We start from the raw sequence: 13388 nt of genomic DNA, 5'->3' as shown, positions 1-13388 counted from the left end.
GGTCCCAACCCTACAAGAAGGCTCACAGAGAGGCAGAAGTTCCCAGACTAGGAGTACGGCCACCAGGCAATATTCTTCCATAACAGACAGATGAAAGCAGGTGGGTTTTGAGCAAGAGGCAACCGGGTATTGCCAGGCTCCTCTCTTCAAAGACTCGATGGGCTGCTGACCCATGACCTCCTGGTAAATTTACATCATTACTTTTCTTCCCTTCCGTGTTAATTCAGCCCCTCAAGACATGTGTTCCTGACATTATGAGTTTCCTGATGTGATGTATAAAGACCACAACCAAAAGGCCATGAGCTACAGGATGAAATTCAGTTCCCCATGCTATTCAAGGGGTCAAATTTGATGATCTAAATAACACTTATGTTATTAACTGTATAAACCTATCTTCAGCCCAAGCAATGAATTAATTTCTTAATAGTAATTCACTGAAGAATTGTCAAGGGTTAATGACCCGAGGCTTGTATTAGCCAAAAAATACAAGCCCTCCCTTTTAGCTTGTACTTAGGAAGACTGAGGGGTTGCCTACAAAAGAAAAAGGGGGAGGAGGGGGACACAAGAAAAAGAGTCTTGTGGGCATTCAGATCTTACAGGGAAAATGAGCAGAAATTCTGATTTAGACTCTAATTGGGTTTGTGGTGAAAGTCACAGTCTCTCCCATCATGGGCCGGTGTTGGAGCAAGCCTGCGACCAGCCTGGCTCCCTGCCTGGGCAGCGCTGCTTAAACCGGCCAGGAGTCCCCTCTGTGCACAGGGGCCCATATCATCTTACGGGCTTGATCCACTCAGCCTCCCGCTGTCCCTGAATAGCAGCGGAGACTTGAGGTGGCTGCACAGTAAATTGTATCAGGGAAACTGAATTTTCCCCTGATATAGAAAGGAGACCTGTTTGCTGGGGAAATGCCTCAGTAGGGACGGACCCAGAGCCCACTGCAAAACCTCCCAGGAAAACACAAAAACAGCCTTCCGAAATCTTCCAGGGGTAACATCTGCATTGCTCAACAGCCACCAGCTATGGCTCGGTCACATCAGCAGCTTTCCCCCACAGGTATAACTCTTATTTATCACAGAGACCTATTTCTCCCACGTGAACACCACATCTCACTTTCATACTAAGAAAGATGCAAAAAAAAGGACAACAGAGCTACTGAAAAAATGCAATTGATACCAACACCAGACCCGCTGCTGCTACCTGCTCTCCATCACTCCCTTGTTGCTCCTTCTCCCTGTTTTGATTCAGAAGTGTATAGAGGGATAGAGAGAGACAAATTCAACTCACCACAAAGAAGGTAATCCAGGTACATAGCTTTGCTCATGTCAATAATCCATGCCAGGTCAGGCCTCCCTTGAGCCCTCACAGCAGAGATCAAAAGCCAGGCAGAGAAATCTCCCAGGTTTATGCTTCTCAGCCCTGCAAATGAAAGATGGAACACTTCTGCTCGCTTGCTGCCTGCACAAGGGGATGGGCCCCCACCTCCTTTCCTAAAGCTTCACATCTCTGCCCTTCTTGCAGCTTTCCCCAACACCACAGGCTCCCATGCGCAACCACTCCTCCCGATAAAAAAAACAAACAGGCTCTTCTGCATGGGGTAGCCACTTGGAATGGGATTAAGACAAGCAGAAAGGAGCTTACAGCTGAGCACCATCTGCAGTGATGATAATTAACTAATGAGGTTTAAATGCTTTTTTTTCCTCTTGGTCCTCATACAAACCTGATGACTGAGAAATTTGCATCACCATGTATACCATGGTGTCTGCTGCTTGACAAGCCTAACCCAGTGCCTCCTCTCCCTTGGTATTCAACTCACAAGCTTGAACGCAGGGTAAAAGCTGGCTCCTGGTGGCAAAGGCTTTCTTGCCTTTTCTGATCACAAAGCCCATGTTTTAAGTCTCCAGCCTGTGATATGCAGTAAATAAATCAGGCTAAACAATTGCAAAGGTCCCTCCCAGCCTGAAAAAGACCTCATGAATGGCAAACCCCGCCCCCCCCAAACCAAAACTCAGAACCCAGGACAAAGTTTCCTATATTCCATTAGAGGATCTTAAAGGGCACCTACAAATGATCTTTAAGATCCCTTCCAACCCAAACCATTCTGTGATAAGGAACGACAAAAATCACAACCCCAAAGACACAAGGGGAAACATCATTCACCAGTGGGAAAAGAGGCATCTTCATATCCTGGTGAGGCTAGAAACAAAACAAAACAACACAGTGAGGCCAAGTGCAGACCCCAAATGTCCTAATGCCTAGCTCGATACCTTCACCTCAGACCATGCCTTCTTGCCAAAAGACTCTCTTATTTTCTTACATGAAAACACTGCCCAGCCTGCAAAGCTGATGTCCTCTGCAGTCCCTGTTAACGATTATTCACCCAAAAACTTTCCAGCTTATGCTGAGACTGCATTCCTGCTTCCTTATCTGGGCTTCCTTTAGGTTGTACCAAGAACATGCAGCAATAATGGTGCATGGCTGAGTGTCACCCCAACCTTGTACTGGGAGACAGCATGCATGGAAACTACCTGACCACACACAGGTATCTACACTATGGACCTGGTGAGCATCCTACACTCCCTGCTCAGCATGCTCCTCAGGGCACAATTCCTCCCATTTTACAGCTGATGTCAAAAACAGGTCAGCTGATTCACCCTCAGGAGTGCCTCAGTCTCTCCAGGGAATAAATGAAGTCTGAGATGTTAGCTCAGATACTAACCTCTACCTCATAGACATCTAGAGTTGAAGAAGACGGGTGCCCACTCTCAGCCTGCCCAGTCATACGGTTCACATGAGGATAAGCAAGTGCTTAAGCATAAAACCTTCCTGCACCCTAAAGTGAAAAGAACTAGCTAACCGCAGTACTAAATATCGTCCAATTATTGCTACTGTTCCTTTGGTGGTGATCAGGAATCCTCATTGGAAATATGGCTTCTGTTACATTTTACCAATAAAAACTAGAAGGATGCCCTTCTTTTTCTCCCAAGCCTGAAGTACTCTTTTAACAGTCAGATGTCTTCTCACCTCACCTTAGATGCAGACCAGTGTCAGCCCAGCTGTGCGAGAGCCAACAAATCTCAGAGTGGTTCAATGCTCAGTTACCATTGAGCCTAAAGACATGCTGTGGTTGACTGTCAAATAAATTAGATTTGTGCCAAAATAACAAATGGTACTGTCCCCCTCAGAAGTTGCTGTATTTTTTTTTCTTCTTTTGAGGAAGAAAAAATTAGGGAATAAACCTGCAAATTTTTGAATTTCACCTGGGGGAGGACATCTCTGGGCCCTCTGCTTTAGAATGAGCTGAACCATTTTCTAGGCTCTGTTCGTCATGTCTCATCTAGGAGCAACATCATATGCGAAACACACACATCATAGGCATAAAGAATTCAATGTCTGAGCTTATACAATGAATCCCATCTTTACCCCGCATAAGCTGTAGCTGTAATTAAGTAGTCCCAGCAATTACTAAGTACCTTCAGGTGCTTTTGGTCCTTCTACATGGAGACAGGGAGAGACCTGAGCCAGCTCTGAATTACCTTTGCAAGTGACCATTGCCCTGCTGACGACAGACCGGGGGCTGTTTGCAATGTATTATTCAATGATGGAACTACAGCAGAATCTAATTCTGCATGATTCACCCAAAATAATACTCCAAAACACAAGGCCACAAGAAGAGTGATGTAAAAACATTTTCCTCTTGTGTGTTGTACTCCCACCTCCTTCCCTGCTCTCTCCCATCTGAAACTTAAATCACATCTGCAGTGATCTTCAAAGCAGAGCTGAAAGCAGGGCTCACTGCAGACATGTGTGAGGACTCCACACGTTGCAGCCTGGAACTTCAGGCAGGTGTCATGTTAAATCTCTCAAGGGATTGATGGCTGTTTGTCGTCGAAATGAGGGGAATCTCTCCAGCTTTATCCTGTGCAATGGCTTCATAAGTTAAAGCCGCACATGATCAGCTTGACCTTACGCTGCAGTTGTTGACTGGGGTTTTTTTCCAAAAGAAGATTACACACTGAGTTGCTCAGAGTGGGATTCCCAGCACTTTTCTTCTCTGAGATTGTCGTAATGATTGTTTAATACCATTAACTGCATTTTGGCAACCTTCATGACTGATGAGGAGAACCTCAGTCCATCCCACTCCTACCAGTTTGATGCCAGTGCCAGCAAGAGATGCCCAGAGCCTGGAAGGGGATGGCAGGACAGCAGGAGAGCACCTGAAGGTCAGCACAAGGGGATCGCAGCCGCTCCAGGCAGTAAGCCAGCTTCATCAGGGCCAGCCTTAAACGCCTCTGTGCAAACACACGTAGTGTGGGCAATAAACAAGAGGAGTTAGAGATGTGCACACCTGCAGGGCCACGATCTTATGGGCATCACAGAGACACGGTGGGGTGGCTCCTGTAACTGGAGTGTTGGGATGGAAGGATACAGGAAGGACAGGCAGGGGACACGAGGGGGGTATCATCCTCTATGCCAGTGACCCCCCAGAGCGCACGGAGCTCTGCCTGGGGATGGGTGAGGAGCCACCGAGAGCTTATGGGTCAGGATCAAAAGGAGGGCAGGGACAGGTGGCATTGTAGTGGGGGTCTGCTACAGGCTGCCCCACCAGGATGACCGGGCGGACGAGGCCCTCTATACACAGATAGGAGCAGCCCCACGTTCACAAGCCCTGGCCCTCATGGAGGACTTCAGCCATCCCAGATCTGTTGGAGGGACAACACAGCAGGACATAAGCAATCCAGGAGGTTCCTGGAATGCCCTGATGATAACTTCCTTCTCCAAGTGACAGAGGAGACGAGGAGAGGTGCCACGCTGGAGGCATTCCCTGTGAGGGCGGCGAGGCGGTGGCCCAGGCTGCCCAGAGCAGCTGTGGGTGCCCCATCCCTGGCAGGGCTCAAGGCCAGGCTGGACGGGGCTGGGGGCAGCCTGGGCTGGGGGGAGGGGTCCCTGCCTGTGGTGGGAGGTGGGACTGGGTGGTCTTTAAGGTCCCTTCCAACCAAACCATTCTGTGATTCTATATTACCTGTTAATCTCAATGTGACTTCAAGACACTAATGAAAATGGACTCACCTGCAGAGGTGGCTGAGGATTTTTTTATTAAGTGTTAAGGGAAATTGCAAGGAGGAAAAGGCATTTTGGAGAACGTGTTAGGTTTGAGAAAACTCCTGCTAGGAGCGTTTCTCAAGTTCAGGGCTGAACCCTAGTGAAATCTACAGGGGAGAGAAAACACCTAGGGTGGATAGCTATTAACCCAGATTCAATCCTTTTTAATAAATTAAGAATCACTCTGTAGATCCCAGCTCCACACCACAGTGACTGTCCTGACCCTGTTTCTTCTTAAAATAAAGCGTCCTATAAGGTCTTGAGCCCAAGAAAAAGCCACGGTGCTCATCTGCATTGAGTGTGAGAGAAAGGCAGATGCAATAGTATGTTGAACGTGACACAGCAGCAGATCATGCAGCAAACTCGGGGGTCTCCTTTTCTAATCCCCCTCTTCCATTAATAAACGCTCTTGCTCCACAACGTAGGACAGACAGGATAAATCTGCTGACTGAGAGACAGGGAGAATCTAAGCTCTCTGATGCCCGTAAAACTCTCCTTATGTTTGGGTATTAGCGCCTATTTCTAATTCATGATTTAAAGGTCTTATGCTTAACAACTGAAATTGCCGAGAGTGTTCGGTCTCCCTCAGAGAAGTTGAGTACAGGATGATTGGGGTTACTTTGGGCAAATCACTTAACAAAGGAATATAAGGCAGCACCTTGTTTCCAGCAGGTGCTTAACTTCCTCCTAGGTTGTCCTCTGCTGAATAGGGCTTAATTTTCTCGATTTAGCTTCTATTTACACATAGTGAAAGGATCTCAGTCCTGGCCTCCCAGAGGTATTCATCAAGAGGTAATTGTGTTGCTCAGCCTGCACAGCAGAAGAGGCTGAGCGTAGACCGCCCTGTTTGTCTCAGTTATCTGTTACCGCTCTTTACCAAAATAATTCCCCCACCTAACAACGCTCACTGCAGTCCCCATGTGCATGGTGATATGTCAGTATTATATAATTTTATGCAAACTGTACTTAAGGACTGGTTTGCTCATATGATCCCAGCTATGGATGACCAACATCTAGGAAGACTATGAAGTCTAGGTATTATCAAGACTACGTGAGGACCTCTGTAGAGTCTAGAAACTTAGGAAATATAGCTGCAGGTACACCTTTGCCCTAACTACAGCAGATCCCTCTTTCCCACCGAGACTGGATTTATTTCTTTTCCAAATCTCCCCTCCTTCTTAATCAAAACCACACTCGACTTCAGCATTGCAGGGTTACTTCAAAAAGCTTTTGGTTCACTCCTATGTTTTATAAAAATAGAATCACCTGAAAACCAAACCAGGAAACACAGATCTGTTCTGAGATGTAGCTGTATAAATGCATTAAACTACTGGGGACAGCACAAGTGAAAATGAAGTTACTCAGTTGCCCTCTGCTCACTTCCATAAAATGGCTCTGGATTTGCACTGCTTGGGGTGACGGAGGAATTTAGCCTTTAACTAATAAATCCATGAAAGGATTGTCCTATTATTAATTCAGGACAGGGACAGAAATAATTACATTGTTAAAAGGGCACAGGTAAAGCACATTGGAGAAGTTTATTATAAAGGTTTTGCTACCCCAAAGGTGGGAAACACCTTTCTGAACTCAGCAAGCTGACTTTTCTGAGCCAAGCCACAGGCAATAGCTGTGCTGTCTTCTGCTGCCCAACAACACCAAAAAGACTAGCCCCATCAAGGTGGATAGCGGAGAGGCCAAAACCACAGGTCTCAAAATGATGATCACCTTGGAGACATTTGACTGGCAGGACAGTGAGATTACCTTGCTTTTGTCTGTTACAGAGATAAGAGATGGCTGTGGGATGCTCGAGCATCTCCCCAGACCTCACCTTATGCCTGAGCCCCTCTCTAAGACCAACCCCGGGGCTCCCAGTGGAGCTGTGACCACAGTGGGAGGTCTGAGCAGGACCTTCCATCAACAGTGGCTCTTCTGAGTGAACCAAAAGGGGAGCTGGAGCTTTCCCAGGCTTTGATGCACTTATCTTGGCTGGAGCGCAGCCTCTGACATAACTTCAGAGGTTCATCTCTCAGCACTGTGACACAACCAGGCAGAGCCTACCAGCAGATGCACGGGGTGATATCGCTGCCTCAGCCCAACACCCCTGCCCTCACCATGCTCTCTATGTGGTGGGTTCTGAGATTAGGATCTCAGGTAGCTGTTGGAGGCAGCTGATCTTTGCTGGACTGAAGTGAAGGTCTTTGGTCTCGCGGCAGTTACACCTGGGTCATGGCAAGGGTTCCCAGGACTGGTTTTTTCACCCTCCAAGGTGCTGCCTATTGCAACAAACCCTGCAATGCAGAGAGCGGTGGGTGTGATGCAGAACACAAGGGCAAGAGACGATACACCTTTCCTACTAATCCCCTTGTACCCAAAATCTGCATAAGAGGGAACTGCCTTATATTCTAAGTCATTAATGTATTAGCACTAAGAGCATTAGAGGCTTGATTAGTACCGTAACCTCCACACCCCCACCCACCACGTGACAGTGCTTTAAAGGGCTCCATCCTTGCCTGGTTCTTGTGCCTTCCAGCAACGATTCATCATCTTCTGCAGCTATACTAAGATACACCTATGTGCCAGCAACAGGCTTGATGTCTGCTCTTCTTAGATGATGTCAGCTCCTTGCAGGAATCAGCTGCTTTGCAAGCAGTTGTGACTGATTCCTATAGCCATACCATGACATTTCCACTTTGAGATCCTGTCTTCAGTCCAAAGGTAGTTTCTGCAAAGCAGAGCTTTTAATGGCTATGGTTTTTCTACAGTTTCAGCTGCATTGGCCTGAATTAATTCAGCCAAGCTGTAGGCATTTACAGAGCAAACTAAGAACTTCCTTAAGGATGATCTTTTCTGGAAAGAATTCAGGCCACACAGAGGAGGTGGAGGTGGGGGGACATCGTATGTGGAAAGCTCCTGTATTCTGAGGAATGATGCATCCCTCTCTAAATCTGAACCAGAAGATTTGGCCACAGACATAGCACACAGGGAAATTGCTCCTACTCATCCCAGGAACTGCTTGCTACTTTGAAATTCAAAAAGTGATGATGGAAATGATAGTTCTGAGTAAGACACCAAAATATGTGGTGATTTCCTGGCTGTGGTGCAGACTCTGAATGCTCCAGCACATGTTCTGCAACCGGGACACAAACTCTTACTTCAGCTCACCTGATCAGCAGCTGTGGTGAAACAGAGGATATAGGACTTGAATGCAGCAGGCAGCCTTTAGGTAAGTGCACCTTCTTGTGCTGGAGAATGTCCCGTGTTCTCTGGGATGCACACACAAATGACCCCAGGAGCAGCTATTCTGATCAACACCAGGACTGGGAAGGGAGAGGCACAGAAGTGTGGATAATCTCAGAGTTCAGACAAAACCACAACTGATTCTTTGGGTTAGGGAGGTGGTGATGATAACTGTGATTTGCTTGCTCCAGCATTTTCATGCATCATGTTTTGGAGATGCAATACTCATACAGAACAGGGAGATGACATCTCTGCTGGGAAACTGAATGGTGCTTGTAGTAGTTTTCTGGGTCAGAGCTGGCAATGTCCACAGTATTATACTTCCTTCAAAACAAAGTGATTGCTTCCTGACTACCTGGGACTGGGGATGGTCCTTAGTACCTGCTATCCCCCAGACTGGGCCTGGGACTTACTTGGCCCCAACCGAAGCTAGACCTGGGACTGTGCTAATTGTATAACAGTGTATATAGACCAGTTACCCATAGCCCGTGCCCTACAGCTGGTTAATTTGTGGTTCTTAGCATTCAGAGAGAAGAAAAAGCTGAAGCCTAAGAGGAAAGCAAGGAACATAAAGACGAGGCTTGAGAGGGCTGAACCTTGAGGAAGAAGAAAGCTGAGTGCAGTCGGGCTCTCAAGTGTCAGAGGGTGCATGACTCAGTGCAGAAATGCCTCCCCAAGGAAATGCTACTGCTTGCAAACTGAAGGCTCCTGGCCTACCCACCCCCTAAACTTGACCCTCTGGGAAAAACTTTTAGAGGATGAGTTTTAAGGACAATTCTGGGACTCAGGAGATTCAACACATCTAGGGAAATTGGCCTGGATTTCTCCTGGCTGTGGTGAAAAGGGAAATGCCTTAAAACTCCCCAACACAAGAACATCACAGGATGCACTGTGTGTCCTTCCGGGATTCAAAATCCACCCTGCCAGCTACTTCACTGAACCTCTGCTCTTCCCAGGCACTGAACCTCTGCTCTTCCCAGGCCTTCTCTCTTGTTTTTTTTTCCCTCTCCCATTTTGCTTTCATCTTCAGGGTTGAGTGTAGTTAATTTTCTTTTCCCCTGGAAGTAGCCAATAATGGGAGTCAACAGTTTCCTAATAGGGCACCAGAAGTTGATTCTGTCTTCCCAAAGCCTCTTGCAGAGCCCAAAGACCCCTCACCACCACAAAAGGAGCCACTTCAGAGGGATGGGATGCCAACTTCTGTGGGAGCTCCAAGGATGGGAGCCCTGCAACCACATTTGACATCTGAAGCGCAGTGCCCACCTGGATGTCCTCTACAACAGCAGTGAGGAAGATGGAAGATTTCCTCAAAGAGATGAAAGGAAATGGAGGACTAACCTTGTGAGGTCCAGGATGAGCTGTTTGCCCATTGTGTCTCACCAGGTGGAGGGAAGGGGTGAGAGGAGACCAGCATCCCAAGGCCAGCAGAAGAAATAACCCAAAATTGTGCACTTCTGATACATAGTTTTAATCTGAGCATTCAGCGATTTGTAACACCTACAGCGTATGGCTAGTGGGCCAGATCCAGGCTGTGGGATGGCCTCAGCTCAAGCCGCTTTCAGATAAGGCAACAGCAGGTGTCTTTAGACCAGCACATGAAACCCAGCCTCCCAGTCTATGCACTGCCCAGCACCAACAGCCTCCTCTAGCCCATCATGAGCCCCACACCTGGGCTCCTTGTAACAGCACCATCTGACCTTTGCAGTCTGGTCATCCCCAGGTTCACCCCACATAAACTTCAGACCTTCCCAAGATCTCTAAGTAAGGTGTTCCACAACCTTTGGGTCTTCCCTGCAAATGGAAAGGAAAAGATGCCTCCGGAGAGGGTTTACGTAAAGAGTGTGGGATGGTTATCTCAAAATCCAGGCTGTAGCAGGCAGATGTTGCTTCAGAGAGGGAGTACAATTTGCACTGTGTGTAAATCTAGGCAGAAAATCCCATGGTGGCCTGAGAGCTGCCCCAGGATAGGAAAAGCCCCGGAGGGAAGGGTTTGTTAGAGCTGTAGTTGCTGGGGACACCAGGAAGTCATGCTCCGCTATGCTCTGGGCAAAATGTCTGGGAGCACAGCCCGGCAGAACAAGTCTGATAGGGTTGCTGGCATATTCACACTGGCGTGATTGGTATGAAATCATGCCCTCACCCTACCTCCCAGTGAGCTGCTGAAGAGCTTCCCTGTTTTGTAATAGAGATGGCAACATTCATCCATCCCCTGCCAAGCGGGGATCTGAGTGCAGCGGGTAAACATCCCTGTGCTCCCCTGAGGCCAGCGGGCATGAGGGGATCCTGCCCGCTGCTCCTGCTGACGTGGGGCAGAAGGGTGCTCACCCCGATGCACGCCTGTGGGCTCACTGCAGCAAGCCGCTTTACTCAACACACATGTACTCACAGTAGGGAGGTGGGGGAGAATTTGCTCCTTTGTAAGGCTGGCGCAAGGGACTACTGTTTATCTTAGGCAATGCAGCTTTGAGCTTGGGTTTTGTCCAGACACTTTCCTTGTGCTGTCTTTTCCCCAACCGTTTGAAAGTATACTTATACCACATGGGAATCGAGAAGTTAAATAAAACCCCTGAGATTTCAGTCCTTTGCATGGCAGCAAAAAATACTGCTACTGATTTTACTTGTATCTTATATTGCTTCGGGCTTACATACGTTCTTGGGCATCAGGTCTGGATACAGATTCTCCATCACAGTAGTATTAATCTAGAATAACCAGATTAAAATTGAAGGAGCTACTAAGGTTTTACACCCTTGAAATGCATCCAGAGTTCAGCCCCTCACTTGACGCTGAGTAAAATATTCATGTTGTCTATGACAGTCTGTCCAGGAAGGAGAAATTTGCTCTACTGGATGAAATCTTGCAGAAACCTGGCTACACCTCTGCTGCGAACCCCAGTGCAGATGGGTTCCTCCCAGTGATGCTTTTCTTCTTCCAAAACCACTGTCTTGATTTGTTAAGCCTCTACCCCTGCTGCTGTAGACATGTCACCATTTTGCCCAGCCCCGACTCTTCACTGAAGTGGCCCCAACTCTTTAATGAGAGATGTGAAGAACCTTAATGGAGCATTTTATACTCACTTCCAGTAGTGGAGTCTCCCGAGGATCACCAGGAATGCACTGATAAATACAAGGAGTGAATTAGCCCTGAACTGTGTCTGAGCATGCATACGGATAACCAGACCACTTACTTGAGTCACTTGGAATTTTGGCTACTACTAAAAGTAATGCCAAGTCCCTGGCCACTTACACACTCTCAGAAGCAGTTCCCAGGCATGGACTGGGAGCTAGCACAGGACACCCTGTTTTGAAGGCTGAATTGGACAGCAGGAACATGGCCAAACCGTATCAGGTGAACCAAGACCCAGAGAAAGGACAAGGCACTGCTATTGCAATCAACTTCCTAATGTTGCTTCTGCTGGTTGTGGCTTTGTTGGCTATGAATATATTAGTAGCTTGAGGGTTTTACCCTGCAAGACCCTCAGCTTGCATTGTCTTAGTGGTTTCAAAGCGGGAAAAACCACTTTGAAGTATCTGCATTGTTATGGCCATTTACAAACATCATCAGGCAGTTTGTTTCTTTCTTGCCTCCACTTGCTGCCAAGAAAGAAATTAGAATTAATACTTCCCTTGTTTGCATAGGAGACAACAGAGTCGCTTCACGCCGCTGGGTGTGCCCGCTGCATACCCGGCACAGCCTTGGGGCAGTGATGGGCAGTCACCTTTGGCTGTGGAGCTCAGTGTGAACTTCCTTAAAGCTTCCCTTACATCCAGCAGTGTGCAGAGCACCTGCAGCTGGGGGCTTGTCCCAGGCTCTTCACAGAATCACAGAGTGATGCAGTTTGGAAGGGACCTCAGGAGGTCTCTGGTCCAGCCCTCCCATTCAAAGCAGGGTAAGTCTGAAGTTAGATCTAACTTCAAAGTTATAACATATTGCTCAGGGTCATACTCTGCACTGTTTTGAGTATCTCCAAGGATGGAGATGCCACAACATCTCCGGGTACCTCCTCCAATTTTTTATTGTCTTCATGGTGGATTTCCCCCACCTTTTAATGTCTAACCAGGATTTCCATTTTTGCAATCAAAATCCGTTGCCTCTTTTCCTTTCACTGTGGGCATCCAAGGAGAACCTGACTCTACTTTCTCTATATCCTCCCATTAGCTCCCAGTTGAAGACAGCAATAAAATCCCCCTTAGACATCTCTGTTTATGGCTGAACAAACCCAGTTCCCTCAGCCTCTGCTTGTACATCCTGCCCTTTAGCCCCCTAACCATGCTGGTGACCTTCTCCTTGACTCTAGTTTGTCAAACCTCTCCTTGTGGAAAAGCCCAAAAGTGAGAAGCACAAAACCAGATATAGTATTCTGGAAGTGTCTTACAAGTACCAAATACTTCCATACAAAGAAAAAAAGATCTTCTACTACTATTATGCTGTTCTATTACACTGTGTTACACTCCAGAAGGTGTAATAAGGGTTATTCTCCTCTTGGGCTGTTTTTACTTGAATTGGTGCATGTAAGACAGGAATCTGATCTAAGTGACCAGGGATCTAGATCCCTTTCTCCTTTATGCTTCCACTGAGAATGAGAAGGATAGGGCAAGTGAGAAGAGAAACCAGCAGCAAGGCCATATCAACACAGTTCAGCAGGAGATGTCCACAGAACAGTTGGTTGAAAAACCACTTATCTGACTATCTATCTCACACACTGGATGGAAAGAGAAGAGGAAATAGTACCATGGCGCCATGTTATTTTGCATGATGTGCTGGTTGGCTTCCCATCTCACTCACCTTTTGGAGGTGGTCCATGCCTACCACATGGCCCAAGAGAGTTAACATGGTTTTGTACTCATGCTGGAGTAAACCTGCTTGCCCACTGGGGTTTTTAGGGTACCTAGAAATCAAATTAAGATGCCACTAATGGATAATGCAACACAGAGCTAGTGCCTATGCCTGAACAGTACCTGGACCCCTTACCCCACCAGGCTCTAAGCATCATATTGAAGGTGCAGAGCAGAGCTGTAGAGAACGTATTACTCTGTCCTGGTTTAGACCCTGC

General features: G+C 47.3%; 1 protein-coding gene across 7 annotated transcripts in view; it reads right to left on the bottom strand.

Annotated features, from left to right (window-relative positions):
• The window catches only part of RP1L1 (RP1 like 1), a 45357-nt gene extending 43799 nt beyond the window's left edge, over positions 1-1558 (bottom strand). For all 7 annotated transcript variants that reach the window (XM_055714944.1, XM_055714942.1, XM_055714946.1 and 4 more), the window contains exon 1: positions 1285-1558. The gene's annotated coding sequence lies outside the window, so the exon portion shown is untranslated. The remainder of the gene's footprint in view (positions 1-1284) is intronic.
• Between the last annotated feature and the right edge of the window lie 11830 nt (positions 1559-13388).

This window comes from Falco cherrug, chromosome 6 (assembly GCF_023634085.1).
Source record: "Falco cherrug isolate bFalChe1 chromosome 6, bFalChe1.pri, whole genome shotgun sequence".
Taxonomy (NCBI): domain Eukaryota; kingdom Metazoa; phylum Chordata; class Aves; order Falconiformes; family Falconidae; genus Falco; species Falco cherrug.
Note: the sequence above shows the minus strand (reverse complement) of the source record. Positions and strands in the feature narration are given on the sequence as shown.